This window comes from Cryptomeria japonica, chromosome 8, assembly GCF_030272615.1.
Source record: "Cryptomeria japonica chromosome 8, Sugi_1.0, whole genome shotgun sequence".
In the NCBI taxonomy this organism is placed as follows: Eukaryota; Viridiplantae; Streptophyta; class Pinopsida; order Cupressales; family Cupressaceae; genus Cryptomeria; species Cryptomeria japonica.
This window is the reverse complement of record NC_081412.1, coordinates 502,154,411-502,169,835: the sequence shown is the minus strand read 5'-3', so window position 1 is coordinate 502,169,835 and position 15,425 is coordinate 502,154,411. Positions and strand designations below refer to the sequence as shown.

The window sequence follows — 15,425 nt, the reverse complement described above, 5'->3', positions numbered from 1 at the left end:
CAGCACCCCTTGTTCATGCCAGAATTGTGTAGGATCCACAAGAATTGGGAAATAGGCTCCCTTTCAAAGATTCTAATGGTACCTTGTTGAGATGGTATAATTGCTTGCTATCTCTAGCCTCACTTGATCATGAGAGACATGAAACCTGCTAGCACTTTACCTCATGCTTCTTCTTGTTCCATACCATATCTTCAAGTGAAGGCTGTGATCCAAGCAAAGGTGTGACCCAGGCATTCAAGGAACAGGAAAGCCCTGTAAATAGACTCTGCACGAGCTAGATGAAGTGGGTTTGTTGTGAATCCACGACCATGACAGAAGCACACAATCTCTGTCCCATGATTTGTTGGATTCATGATTGCTGCTAAGGTTATATTTGTACTCATTCTCTCTGATATCTTTTGGTCCATTAATGCAAAAGCTTTTTTCATCTCCTTTTCTATCTCTAACTTAGCATTATGGATACAATTTGATGTCATGGCCAACATAATGTGCAAGGTGGTACTCAAGGCAATCAAAGAGTGCTTTAGTCCGTAAACATAAGTTGTTAATTCAATCAATGTCATGTCCCCATTTTGAAACAGGATTTAATAATAAATATTCATAATAAAAATAAAGAACATAAATAAAATTAAAATTAACACAAAAGAATAAAATTAAACTAAATAAAACTTAGTTAATTTTAATGAATGGTCAAAAGGCATGAAATGAAAAGTTGTGACCTCCTCAAACACGAGGTATAAAAGGGAGAAGATAACTTCATTTGAAAGAACAATTTTAATCTACAATCAGAAGTGCAGATCTAAGTAAAATAGTAAGACAGCAATGAGGGGACATGACTTTTCAAAGGGATATCTCTTTCCAAAGAGATGTGTCTCCTCAATGAGATATGAGGGTATAAAAGGAGTAAGCAATTAATGTGGATAGGGGGGATATGGAGAAAAGGAAGAAGGAATGGAGCATGGGAATCAAGGAAGGTTTAGTGGAAGAAGAAAGGAATGGGCAGAAAATAAGGAAGTGACTTTTAAGGACAGAAATAATGAAAGGTTGTGATCTTTCAAAAGGGTGGTCATTGTGAAAGCTTGCGACCCTTGCAGAGGGAAGGCCTAATGAAGGGGTGTGACTCTCTCTCACATTGGAAGTTATAAGGGGGACAAGGTTTCATTTAAGAAGGGGAGTGGAAGGGGATTCCATTTTTTAGAGCAGACAAAAGGGCAGAAAGGAGGATATGGGGTGCCATCCTAAAATGCAGAATTCTGAGTATAAGCAGCATACACATATATATGTTATCAGCAGATTTGGAAAAGGGAGTATATGTAGTCATCAATGGCATAGAGGATCTGATATATCTTAAGACATAATCTCAGGAAGTTCGTCTAACTACTGTTGTGTTGTTAGCAATATGCTGGATTTGGTCAAGTGTTGTCATTGATGTCAACACTGTATCCTAGTTGGATATGGTTCTGCTATCTCGGTTAGATTTGGTGTTTGTCTTGGTTTTGGCTATGATTGTGATCCGGTATGATCAGATCTTTGGATTCGGTTTTGGATGGTTATTTAGGTTGGTCACATGCTTGTCATATTCAGTTGGTTCATGATTTGGTGCTCCGGAAGCTATCGCTTATGTTCCCAGTTGATATTTCTTGGTACTGGTTAGCTTTACCGGTTGGAAATACTTGATGATTTGGTCAAGTGATTTTGGTCCGGCTTATGGAAATGATTTCTAACGTGCTGAAGGTGCTTCTTGATCGTGTCCCAATTGTTTGGTGGCTTCGCATTGGCTGATGTGCGGATATGATGGTCCTATTTGGATTCGGTTATATATTTTGTGTTATTTTACTTGAGTGCTGCATATGTTGAGTTTGTTGCAGTCCCACTAGGATGCCATGCAAGTTAAATTGTGAGTAGTTTGTTTAAGAGTACTTGCTGTGGATCTATGTTGTTGTCTTGCTAGGATGTGGCATAAGTAAAACTACAAGTAGCTCTTTTAGTAGGATGACTTGAGTTCTCAATGAGTTATTCATCTATGTTTAATACTAGTTGTGTGGACACCTGCAATCATTCCAGTGTAAATTAAAACAAAGTTTGTAAAAGACTCTTTTCAAAGAACTAACCCAAAGTTTCTCTTTTTTGTTTGCTTGCTTTAATTTTCTTCACAATTTTCAATAGTTTCTTTGTTCTTGCCTTTTTCTTTACGGAGCAGCTTTCTCTTCCATAAATTAAATAATATCACTTTTAGGGTCATAGATGGACTACTCGGCGAAAACATGGCGAGTTTTCAAAATCTCGTGAGTTTTTTTGCTTGGCGAGTATTTACGACTTTAACTCGTAGAAGAAACTCGCCTAGTTTTTGGCCAACTTTTTCACAAAAACTCATTGAGTTTCTAGGAAAAACTCGGCTGCATTAAAAAAAAAGGCCCAAACATGTAAAAAATTATCTTTTTTTTTTTTTCAAATCAGTCTCATTCTCTTCATCAAAATATAACTTGCTCCTCTTCTTCGTGTGGATGGCCTTAAACAAGCTCCAACATGTAAAAAATTATCTATTTTTTTTTTTCAAGTCAGTCTCATTCTCTTCATCAAAATATAACTTGCTCCTCTTCTTCGTGTGGATGGCCTTAAACAAGCTCCAATTGCGCTCACAACTGGATGAATTACAAGGCTGACATAAGATTCTGAGGGCAAAATTTTTGAGATTTGGGGTATTTCCACCTCAACTTTGCCACCAAGCATCTGCAAAATAAAATCAGGTTGAGGGTAGCACCCCTTGCGGGGTCTGAGGGTGAGAAAGAGAGGGGTAGAGAGATAGGTCTAGATCTTGGGGGAGAGAGGAGAGAGGAGAGAGTAAGATGGAGAGTGGTAGAGGAAGAGTGACAGAGAGATAGATAGGTCTAAAATTCGGGACAGATAAAGTGAGTGAGATAGAGAGAGCGAGAGAATGCTAATAGGAGCCTGTTGATTATTGAAATTTGACTGAGTCTGAAAATTTAAAAGATCTTCTAAAACCTAGAATTTGCATTATAACTCCTAGAGATATGAAACCACTCTCAAACATCTTGTCAATTTTCTTATAATTTAAGTTATATTTCATGTATATATTGACAGGATGTTTGAGAGTTTATAAGTTATATTTCATGTATATATTGACAGGATGTTTGAGAGTGGTTTCAGATCTCTAGGAGTTATAATGCAAATCCAAGGTTTTAGAAGATCTTTTAAATTTTTTCACTCAGTCAAATTTCAGTAATCAACAGACTCCTATTAGCATTCTCTCGCTCTCTCTATCTCACTCACTTTATCTGTCCTGAATTTTAGACCTATCTATCTCCCTATCACTCTTCCTCTATCCCCCTCTCTACCACTCTCCATCTCACTCTCTCCTCTCTCCCCCAAGATCTAGACCTATCTCTCTACCCCTCTTTTTCTCATCCTCAGAGCCTTGCGAGGGGTGCTACCCTCAACCTAATTTTATTTTGCAGATGCTTGGTGGCAAAGTTGGGGTGGAAATACCCCAAATCTCAAAAATTTTGCTCTCAGAATCTTATGTCAGTCTTGTAATTCATCCAGTTGTGAGCGCAATTGGAGCTTTTTTAAGGCCATGCACATGAAGAAGAGGAGCAAGTTAGCCCAAAAATGCCTTAATGACCTTGTCTTTGTGCAATATCATCTTTGGTTGCGCATAAGGAAGGTAGAGGAAGCACCAATTGGTTCAATTGATTTGGATGATATAGATCCTTACAGTGATTGGACAGCGTAGGAGCAGCCTCATTGTTTACAGAGGATGACATCAATGATTTGTAGAGGCAAGTTACAGAAGAGGAAGGGGGTGGATTTGGTTTCACACTAGATGCAATTGAGGAGGATGAGTCATTGCCAGTGCCAGGTGCAGCTGGAGGCAGAGCTACATCCAGGATGGAGGACAAGCCACAACCCGAGCCAGTCATACCGACCGAGGAGGCACAGTCGCGCGGCATGCCCAGAATAGACTTCTAGGACTAGACCCTTTAGTTCTACCTCTCCCCTAGTTTTTACTAGAGCTGGGAAGAGGAAGATGTAATTGTATTGATGTATTTACTTTTAGTTCTACAAAAACTATTTACTATTTTGCTTCTAGCCATTAGCATTTCTCATTAGGATGTGATTTTGTACCCACTTTGCGTTTAAATATATCTAGACTCAGCTTGTTTCTTTTGTGTTCTCATTTATTGACTCATTGGATGCATCTTTTCATTAAATTTTGCAAAAAAAATGCATTTTTAATTAAATTTAAGCGTGGTTTTAAGTTGACGAATTTTTTGCCAGAGTTTTTTTTTCAGGCCTTGGCGAGTTTTGCCGAGTGGCGAGTAGTTCATCTATGTTTAGGGTAATTACTGACAGATAATAAACTGGGGGGATCTGGCTTGTAAATTTAATAACAAAAAATGTGCTTTGCAGTGTCAACCTGTTTCCTAAGTGTCTGCTTTGCAGTGTCAACCTGTTTCCTGGTTGTTTACAGGATATGATTTTGGTACAGAAGGAATAAATAAGAATGCTTGGTATCTCTATTGTAAACGTAGTCAGAGACTGTTCAAAGACATGATTTTGGTCAATATTCTGGACCTGAAAAGGACTGATTAGAGGAGTTGGGAGTATTTGCATGACTCTCGTGCATCTCAATCATTCATTTATACTTTCAGTTGTCTATAAACTTTATGTATGGATAGTTTAAAGACTTACTATTTGAACTCATATTTATATATACTGTTTGCTCTGCTAAGGCTATAAACTTTACATATGACTTTTTCCCCGTTTTTGGTACATAAATGTATTTTTTTTCAACATATTTGAAACTAGGTGTGGTTTTGTCTATAAACGTAATGTTTGGATAGTTAAAAGTTTTACTATTTGAACTCTTAAAGTTTCATCTTTTGTGGTGGAAGTTAAAAATTGGTTTTTTTATGTTCTGCATTCATATTTATTTGGTGTTGTTTGATTTGCGGAGGTGATTTGTGGTCCTTATATGACATGTTCGTATTCTTGCAGGTTCTCTCTGTGGATATCTGAACTTTGTATATTGCAACAAGGCTAAGCCATAATGAAAATTTCATTTCAACAATTGAGATGATATCATCCACTCTTTACTTCCGGAGGCCTTCAGTGCTTCCCTGTCTGGTTGCCTGTATATAAGTTTACTTTTTATTTCCTTTTTACCAAACTGATCTGTATGTAACCCGAGAAGTGTATATTTTGTTGATTATGTCACTCCCTTTTTGGCCTTTGTATTTGTTTGTATAGGCAAGATGAATACTTTCTGGAGAACATTGATTTTGCTGAAAATGGCACTAACAGATTTTTTTCCAGAGCATATAAAGAGTGTCTTGAATATAATTTTACGTCCCATCTGTTTCAATCGTGGAAGATTCTTGACAACTGCTTTTGTATCGTAATAAATGTGTATTAATTGTTGGCATCATTCATTTAGGAGATCTTCTATTTGTCTTTTTGATATGTCTATACATTTTTGTTGTAAAATAAAAAGTTACTGGCATAAAAGATTACAGATCTGTTATTTGAGATTCATTCTGCATCACTTTTTGAGATCAATTTCCTCCTCCAAGACTAACCATATGCCTATCTAAATATGACTTGGATGAGTAATCATATTTTTGAAGTTCATACCTTTTGCACTTCTTATTTTGATAATTACTATTACCTTGTGCATTGTACAATAGTCAAAATCGGAAAGTAAAAAAATTCAGTATATGTCTGGGAGCAAAATATTCTATATTTGCTTTTAAAATTATGATGTTTCTATAATGTAGTGAAGGATATTATTATATCAATTTCCTTTGAGAGTTAAGAAGTCTAGTGGATAATTATTTCAAAGTATGACATCTGGACATTTTAATATATTCCAAATCGGTTCAGACCAACGAACATGAGGCCTACTGGACATTTTAATATATTCCAAATTGGTTCAGACCAATGAACATGAGGCCTACTTAACTATGAAGCCATTCATCGACGGAACATAGAAAAACAAAAACAAGTAAAATCGATCCAGATATCTCGGGGTATTATAAAATCTTAATAGAAGTTCTATTGGGATCTAAATTTAGGCCATTTCATGGTATACACATTAATACCCTAGTGGCAAAGAGAACTTTTATATACATTAACATCTTTATCGCATTAGGCAGATCAATTTCTGTTTTAGTCAAATTGTGCCTGAGCTTTGCAGTAGAAGCTGTGATTAAACAAGGGCATGATGCATTTTAATGTAAAGGGTTGTTTTTGACATAAACGGGCTTTTGACTTCAAGTAAAGATATTTATTGGTATGTGAATACTACGAGTGTCTTGACCAGTGTTTATAATTGGATTTAAGTATATATTCATTCGAGAATAACAATCAAATTGTAGTTATCTCCTATCATTTCGGTTTAAATTTTTTTTGTTGCCCATGACGGACGAAAATAAGTAGGAGCTTGACACACCTATATGGGACTTCCCTTCCCCGGAATGTGGAGAGTTTATGCTTCACATCACGTTACCAAAAGAAAAACTGATTTTATAAAACTACTTAATCAAGATTTCAAAAGCATTGAAAGCACAGCTGATAAAAATATGTTTGTTCATCCATGCAAGTATGTTAGTTCATTTAATGGATTTGGTTTTGTAATGAAATTTCCAAGTAGCTTACTTGAAACAAATTAACACAACTTCAATTAGGTCATACATATTAAAAAAAAACTATCCAAATGGTCCTAGTCGCTTCAGCTGAAACCAAAACTCAGAGATCTTTGGAGGAATCTAGTACTGAAGTTTCTTGTTATGAAATATTTTATCTGTTCGGGTTAATGATAAATTTGCAGCAGATATGGTCGTACGTTGTGAGAAGTTAGAATGTTTGAAAGCAAATTGATGGTTAAATGAGAGGACAACGGAAACGAAGCTATACCTGCACAATGAAAGGTGGATGGGCCTCTGTTGGTGATCCCACAGGGGATTTCATAAGTATGTTTGTGAAATATATATAAAGGAAAAATAAGGAGCAGTCAACGATAGTTACCAATGCTTTACGGAGAGACAACAGGGGTCCGCATCGTTACCGTCCAATGTAAAAGTTCGATGAGTTACTGCTGGGCTTACCTTGAATGAACTTAAGTTATGATAGAGAAGACAAATTGATCCATAATTAGTATAAATATTCTATTTCGTATATTACCAATATGAATCTCACATCTAGCATTTAGTGCAAACAAAGGATAAGCTAGCTTTTCTTTGTTTAAGATTATGTTGTGTTGACCTGGGGAAGGCCAAACAGGACTCCCAAATACTGGGAGAACAACTCTTATGCCACTGTGTTGTTGAGATTACACGGTTTATTGCTTTTATTAAGGCTTTCATGTACATTTTCTACACACGTAAAACACTTCACAAGCTCTGCATTTTCTCTCAGCACTTCCCAATAAAATGCAAACTCTCTAAGAAATTAACATTCAATCAAATACAACCAAGAGAATCCATTTCAATGGGCACTCGGGCTTTTATACACGTAGATTACATGAGGAATATGAGAGTGCTAGAATGTTTAAAATAGAAGCAAAATAATTGACACATATTGAGACACTAAAATTTGAGCTTCCTGACCTTGTAGAGTCTGTTATTTTGTTAGATATTATATGATTTTTATTGCAACGAAACTATCATGCAGATTGACTATATTGAATGGGTGCAATTCTACATAACTGATTAGCAAAAATATCAGTTACACATGCATGATCCCGAAGGACCAAAGATGATGCTCCTTTTCATTATCTTCATTTAGAGATCAGTCATAATTAATCTGGATATTCTATGACTTGATCCATGAACATATTATATGCAGTTCTTTATGCAAATAATGAGAAACCGGCCCCCTTGCCTTTATATTGATAAAACAAGAGAAAAAAACAAAACAATAGAGAATACAACTACGTTTGACTTGAGAAACCCACTTGGGGAAGACAGTCTTCATGTCACTTTCTTCTAGAGGTATGATAAGACTTATTTTATTTTTACTTTGAATTGATATGGATAATGGGAAAAATAATGGTAAAACAAGAGCACAATAGAGAATACAACATTTAATTTGGAAAAACCACCAAAATAGAGAAAACTCTAAAGAGATTTTTTTTACATGTCCAAAAATCTATACAAGCCTTGCAAATTCTTTCAAACATTTCTCAATTGTAATGGAACTCTCAGAGAATTCCATTATGTTTCCTTAGGGGACTTATGATATAAAAGGTACATGTTAAATAGAACAAAAGTATGGCAATCATTGAAAGAGAAGACATTCTTCACAACTTGAAACATTCAAATTTCAAATGCAATTTCTCTTAGATCGTGTGAGTTATTATCTTGTTTGGCAATGATCAAACCTTGTTGCAAATGACACAATGTTAAATCTTGACTGTAAAATGAGAAATTTGACCTAGAAGATTTGATTGACTATTTCAAATGGACATCCAAAGAATTTTTTTTGTCATTGGATCTAAGAAAAAAATTCCAATCTTAGCTAATTTAAATGGATCTTTTTTTTTTTTTAATCATACTTCCCCAACTAGGAGGCTTTTGGTTTCAAAATGTTTGGGAGCTCAATAGTTGAAGCAATTCCTCTAGATCCCTTCCATTGAGTGACTATGTAAGTTGACCTATCTAACTTACTTTGATCTATTTTTGATCATTGTTTCCTATTTTGGAGGATTTTGTTCCTAAAAAATATAGGAACAAGAGAGATTAAGTCAAGATTTCTCCTATTATACCTCTCAAGGGATCTAATAATGTTCTATTGACCAACTCAAATTTTTTGTATAAAAATTCTCAAGAAAATAGGGTTCCCTTTTTGGAACAACGAAACTCAACAAATAGTATGAATTCATACATTGGTTAGAATAATTTAGTTGCAATATACACACTTTTTTCTTGAGTTGATCACTACCCTAGGGGCCAAAAAGAGTAGTCATATAGCATCAGATCATTACAATAGCATACTATTACCAAGTCTTGGACACAATGAGAAAAAAAGAATAATATTACATTATTAGACCCGAATCAGTTGATTCTACTTTCATTGGCTCTGTCCCACTCAAAGAAACTTTATGGAAGATTAACATAAAAAATCTCTTCATTAGACTTTAACATGTCAAGCTCTCTCTTTGGGGCCACCTCTTCTATGACTATGGTGCCCTCTCTTGCGGATATTCCTTCATTGATGGGTGTTGGGTCTTTTGATTTTGGGTGTCCTGTACTTGGGTCGTCTGTTGCAAATGGTGGTGTGGGAGATGGCATCCCCCCTCCAAAGCGTCATTTTATTGCTGGTAGTCAAAGCTACACTCATGTTGCCAGTTTTGCTGTTGCTCTTCCTCTAGGGGAAAATCTTGTCCTCTTCCTTATGCTAAGACATTCCTGGTTGTGGTTTGTGGCCAAGATGTGGTGAAAAATGTGGATTTCTACCAACGTTATGGGTTGGTGCATAGATTTCCTAGCCTTTGGCCTACTCTTCCGGATCTTCATTGCTGGGTGATGGATTCCTGGAAGCCCTTAGTTTTTGGTAACATTGAGCTCTTCACTTGTGCTAAGGGTTTTTCATTACTTCTTTTGATTGATGCTCTTGACTTGGTGGTGAGCAAGTTGTGGGCTTGGGGAGCAAACTCTCTCTCGGTCAAACCCTAGACAACTAGTCTCCTTAGCATTTTTAGCTTTGAGATAGTGAAAAAAGAACTCAGAACCTTTGTCACCCTTAATTCATTTTAATTCAGTCCTAGTTTTAAATTTCTCTAATGGTAAAAATGACAACATTACACATTCGATGCTTTAGGAGACTCATGTTAAATTTAAACATGTATTGTGTCACATACTGATCTTTTACTTTCATAGTTATAGCATTATATTATATGAGAACTTATTAGACCTTTGATGGTATCATGTGTTGATCTACTTGTGATGTATGGATGACATATGTATTTGATTTTGATGCATATGTTTGATTATATGATGATATAATGTACATGCATTGCTTCGTATATTGGTTTATGGATTAACCCTTACTGATGAGAAATTGAGTGCAAATGGATGCAGGTACAATGTCGAAGGCGGAAACATGGGCAAGGTAGGGATGTTTAGTTGATTGGCATCTATGAATATGAAGGAATCTTGCACACCACATAGTTTATTCATTCTTGCATTGCATATTGATGGCCAAGCATGACCGTGAGTGTATACTTTGTGTTTGATTGAAAATTGGGAAAATAGTTGGTGTTTATGCATTCGAATATGTTAATTTGATTTTGAAAAATGAATACTATGAGAAGATTTAAAAGGGTATAAGTCTTCTTTTTTGATATGGAATTTGTGTTAGAATAATGAAAGTTATTGTTGCATTACTTATTAATGGAAATTAAATGAATAGTGTAATAAATTAAATATTTGAATTAGAATATGTTATTTCGTTATTGTTTTGAAAAATCAAATAATAAATATTAATATTTCTTTACATATAGATTTATGTTTTATTATTTCTTAAAAGAAAATTTAGATTGAATATTTTAATAATTATTATATGAAAACTAAACTTAATTCTTTATGTAAAAATATATTTTATTATATAAAATATTAACTAAATGTTCATTATTTAAATAATTATATTTTAATGTATATAGATTCTTTTATTTTAGAAGAATGAAAAATAAATAAAATAAGAAACTAAAAATTTATTGTTTTTTTTCTTTTAAAATATACTTAATTCTAGTTAATAATTCTTTTAAAATAAGAAAAAACAAAAACAAACAAAAGTTATTGTACTTTAATTAAAATTTCTATTAAAATATAAAAAAAATATAATTCTTTTATGTTTGTATAATAAAATTTCCAGATCAGGAAATCGTTGATTTTTTTTTGAAGTCTATGTTTACTTAAATAATAAAATAAAAATAATAAAAAGAGAGCTTTATTAAAAAAAAATGTTAACTGGTTTTAAACATGCATAAGCCACACAGGCTTGAGAAATATACGAAGATAAATTTATCTATATTAAAGTTAAAAGTGATTTTTTTTTTCACTAATTGTTTAAAGGGCACGAATAGTGGTGCTGGAATATTAAAACAGTGTGAGAAGTTTTCATGCATTTCACATGCATGGAATATAAAATATAAGAAAAAACAAACTTAGAGCCTAAAAATATGGAACGATTATGCACGGTGAAAATAATTAAAGTTAGAATTTCTTTGATTAGTATACATAAAAATATATTGAAAGTAATTTTGTTTAGAACAAATCTTTCTTATTATTTCAAATGTAATATGCCAATTTGAAAATGAATTGTTTTGAGATTAAATTTGTATAATTGCCTACAATAAACCTCTATTTAATCCATTTTTGCTTTTGTATGCAAGTATACATATGTAAAAGGGTATTTATACTCATATACACATATATGTATAACACATGTAGATGATATCATTTATTTTAATTAATTTTATTGTAATTATGATTCAACATTATTCTTGATTATTATGGTCTCATATGTGTGTATATACACACATCATATGTTTTTCTTCTTTTAGAAAAATAATGTTTATTTCTTTTATTGCGTTAGTTGCAATTACATTTTATTGGAAAAGTACTAAAAATAGTTCATAATTTGCATTAATTCTTGATGTATGCAAGTGGATGGTAAATGCTTTGTGAGTATTGTTAGATTGATTTTAATATGATGTTAGATTAGGGAAAGATTGTTTTTGCGCGTGTATGTGGAAATTTTACCTTTTGGGACGAGTGCCGAATATGGGGTTACAAGGGCGTAGAATCTGCTTTTTCCAGTTCTACTTTTATTTTACCGTATACGATATATGCTTGGCCAAGCTATTTTTAGACCATTGAAATAGATGGATTTATAAATATATATTGCTCACTGCCATATCTTGATATTTGATCATAGCATGTTCTCGTATGATAGGATTATGCATGTAGATAATATCAGGCATGCACCAGATTCACTCCTGTTCACAAATCCCTTTTTGCTAAGCATCTCGTGCAGGGTGGAAAAAACACCTTGACCATGTTTTCGTCTTTGATTGCAAAAGATTATTGGATTGGACTATTGGAGATTTCAGTGATTGCACATATTACTTGTATTCTTTATTGTATTATTTGACTTGTTGGCGATGGACTGCCTAAGTCAATTATTGTACCATGTTTAATTATGTACTCATGATTTATGATTTGGATATTATGACATGTGATGATGTAGCATGCATTGATATATTGTTCATTAGTTGATGTAATCGAAAATAAACTTTATCAATATGCTATTTATGTTATTTATTTGGATTATGTGATGAATTTGGGTTCATACATTACATATTGTCTTTCCCATCTTTCCCTTTATCCTTGTTCACTAACCATTTAATCTTGGCTTCAATTGGATGTGGTCAGATAGGGCACTAGTATGAAATTTTATAATGTTACCACCATTAGGGGTCTCAAAATAGAAGTCGTCCTTGCTAGCATAAACTCTGTCAAGCATGCAATAAATTCTCTTTCTCTCTTCTTGTTTTCAAGAGGATCATGCAATCTCAAATTGTTTCTCAATCTATTCCAAAGGTATTGTTCATTATCTTTCCAATTGACATTTTTACCCCCTTTTTTTATCTTGGTTATACTCCACCATATTGGAATCACCTTCAAATACCCAAGGAATTTTTTTAGGTGTGACCAAGCATTTCCACAAGTAGGCTCTTTCTTTGTAATCATTAAGGACATATATAGAACATAGATCACATTTAACCCCATCCACTTCTAAAATCACGCAAACACTTCTATTGCACAAAGAGACACTAAATATTTGAATACACTTGTCCCATTTATTGTTCAACAAGATTATTGTACCCACTTTTCCCTTTTCATGTTTATTGTATATTTGCAAGGCCTCTTTCCAAATGATTTTTTTGCGAGTCTCAGGGTGAAACCCAATAGCTTTAACTTCTTGGAAAAAGAGACAACCCTGTTGGTGTTGGAAATAAGCCACACCCTTACTGACGATGGATTGGTCCAAGAGGGGCCAGTAGCTCAGTGGTAGAGCACTCCAACAACGTATGGAAGGTCCTAGGTTCGAGTCCTAGCTGGTCCATGTCTCAACATGGTATCAGAGCCAGGTCTAGGCTAGGAGCCCCAAGCACACGAGAGGTGCGGCTTAAGGGTGGGTGTTGGTGTTGGAAATAAGCCACACCTGGACCGACGATGAATTGGTCCAAGAGGGGCTAGTAGCTCAGTGGTAGAGAACTCTAGTAGCGTATGGAAGGTCCTAGGTTCGAGTCCTAGCTGGTCCATGTCTCAACAATTCCAATGACTGAATTCCTTTAAAAAACCTTCTAATGATATGTTTTCTATTAGGAGATTCCAAACCTATGATGTTCCAACTAAGATAATTTAGATTCATCATTAGTTAAGGAAGTGTTAACACCTTTAAGATTTCTACATAATTTTTCAAATAAATTGGGTAGTTTCTCATCTTTTCCCCTCTTTCTATTCTTCATCTCATTCTCCTCTCTACTGAGTCATTTTCTTTTCTTCTTTTCATCATTTTTAGATTTTTTTTCATAGATCTTTTTTATCAATCTTTAATTCTGTGTCTTCCCCAAATTCAAACATTGAACATTAATGGGGGGATCTCCACCATCCTTAGTGGTAGTCCCCGTAGTAAAATTATTACCACACTCATTTGTATTTAAGGCTAATTTAGGATCTCTAGGTAACACACCTTCTAAGGTGTTGATCCTTGCATCTTTGATTGTAGCTTAAATTTGGTCAAGGACCATTTCTTGAGCATTTTTATGGCCTTTTTTTTATTCATTAATTTTAGGAGGATTCACACAAGTCTCATGTAATGAGGACTTATCATTGCACAATTTCTTATTATTGCACACGAGTCTGATGTAATGAGGACTTATTATTGCACAATTTCTTATTACCGCCAAAAACCTTAATAGGGAGGGTATCAATGATACTGCCACTAGGATTATGCCCTTGGTGCATACCGATTTCATCACCCATAGTATTAAAAGTAGGGTTTGTGGTTGGACTTGATTTTTTCACCTTTGGATAATCCTTTCTTTGGTGACCCTCATGTTTACGTAAGAAAATCATTCAAGCCTCCCATGTCTTCCATAAGACAAACATCCATCTTTTGACCTAGATAGATTTTTAGCTTGTCAAACACAAATATTCCTAGAGTAAAGGATTTTAAAATCCTCACATCCAAATGGGGTAGAGTTTCCCTTATCTCTTCAATTTTAAGACTTTACTAAATGAATGTAAGAACTGAGGAATGAAAGCCCATAGAATTGGGGGCTGATTTTTAATTGTAGCCCATCCAGGCACCGTGCAAACGAAAATATCATCTTCAAATATTTCTAATGGATTTAACAGATTTAAAGACCAACTTCATAACATTCCAATATTCCTTTTCTAAAGCCCTAGATCACTTATTTTTATTCTTAAAGAACACCACAAAAAGACCTTTTTGAATTATTCTAGGAAATTAAACATATAATCCAAGATTTTTCCCCACACATTTAAAATCTAATTGTCAAAAAACCTCCTAGAAGGTAAATTCTCAAGTGCCACAAAGAAAATCTACTTTCTTTCTTGTTAATGGCTTCTATCATAATATTGTTAGGAAAATGCTTCAGTATGTTCTATGGAGAAGGTAGTTTACCAATTTCTCTAATGGTTTGTCTGCCTCTTTTGAACTCTCCATGCTCTAGCTCCTGCAACACAAATTGAAATTTCTATGAGATAGGCTCTCACTGGCCTTGAGAGCCTTGATATAGACCTTAGGAAGGATAGCGGAATTATAAAAGACATTAACTCCCACTTTGTTAGCATTAATTCACTAGGCTTACTAGTGTTACACAACACACATATTCTTCTTACTTTGGCAACATTAACTTATATGTTTTATCAATAAAAGTACTGTTGCAAATTTGCTATGATTTTCCACACTAAAATAAAGAATTAACATGAGGAGGTAGGATGGGCTGACGGAGCCCACAAAAAGAGGAGTATGTTAGAAGGGGATAAATGGGAAAAACGAGGGCTTGGTCAGGAGGTTGGAGAAATGAATGGTTGATGCCAGGGATCAAATTTGGGTAGCCTTTGATAAAGGTAAAATGGGCCTAGCCATCTTGAAAAAAACAAAAAAATTATAAAAAGGGCCAAGCCAACCCAAAAAGGGCCAAATAGTATAAGGTACCCACCTCAAAGATGATAAAACAAATTTAGTCAATGGTAAAATGGTTAAAAGGGGTTAGGTCAAGACCACCATAGGGTAAATTAGGGTAAAAGGGGCTAGGTAAAGACCATCATTAGGTAAACTAGGTAAACATAGTTAGTCCGTATTAACAC

At 34.4% G+C, this 15,425-nt stretch overlaps 1 protein-coding gene across 1 annotated transcript in view; it reads left to right on the top strand.

The window, feature by feature from the left end:
* Positions 1 to 5,386, top strand: part of LOC131057016 (E3 ubiquitin-protein ligase PRT6) — a 46,934-nt gene extending 41,548 nt beyond the window's left edge. The window contains exon 18 of the mRNA XM_057991215.2: positions 5,020 to 5,386. The gene's annotated coding sequence lies outside the window, so the exon portion shown is untranslated. The remainder of the gene's footprint in view (positions 1 to 5,019) is intronic.
* Positions 5,387 to 15,425: the final 10,039 nt, after the last annotated feature.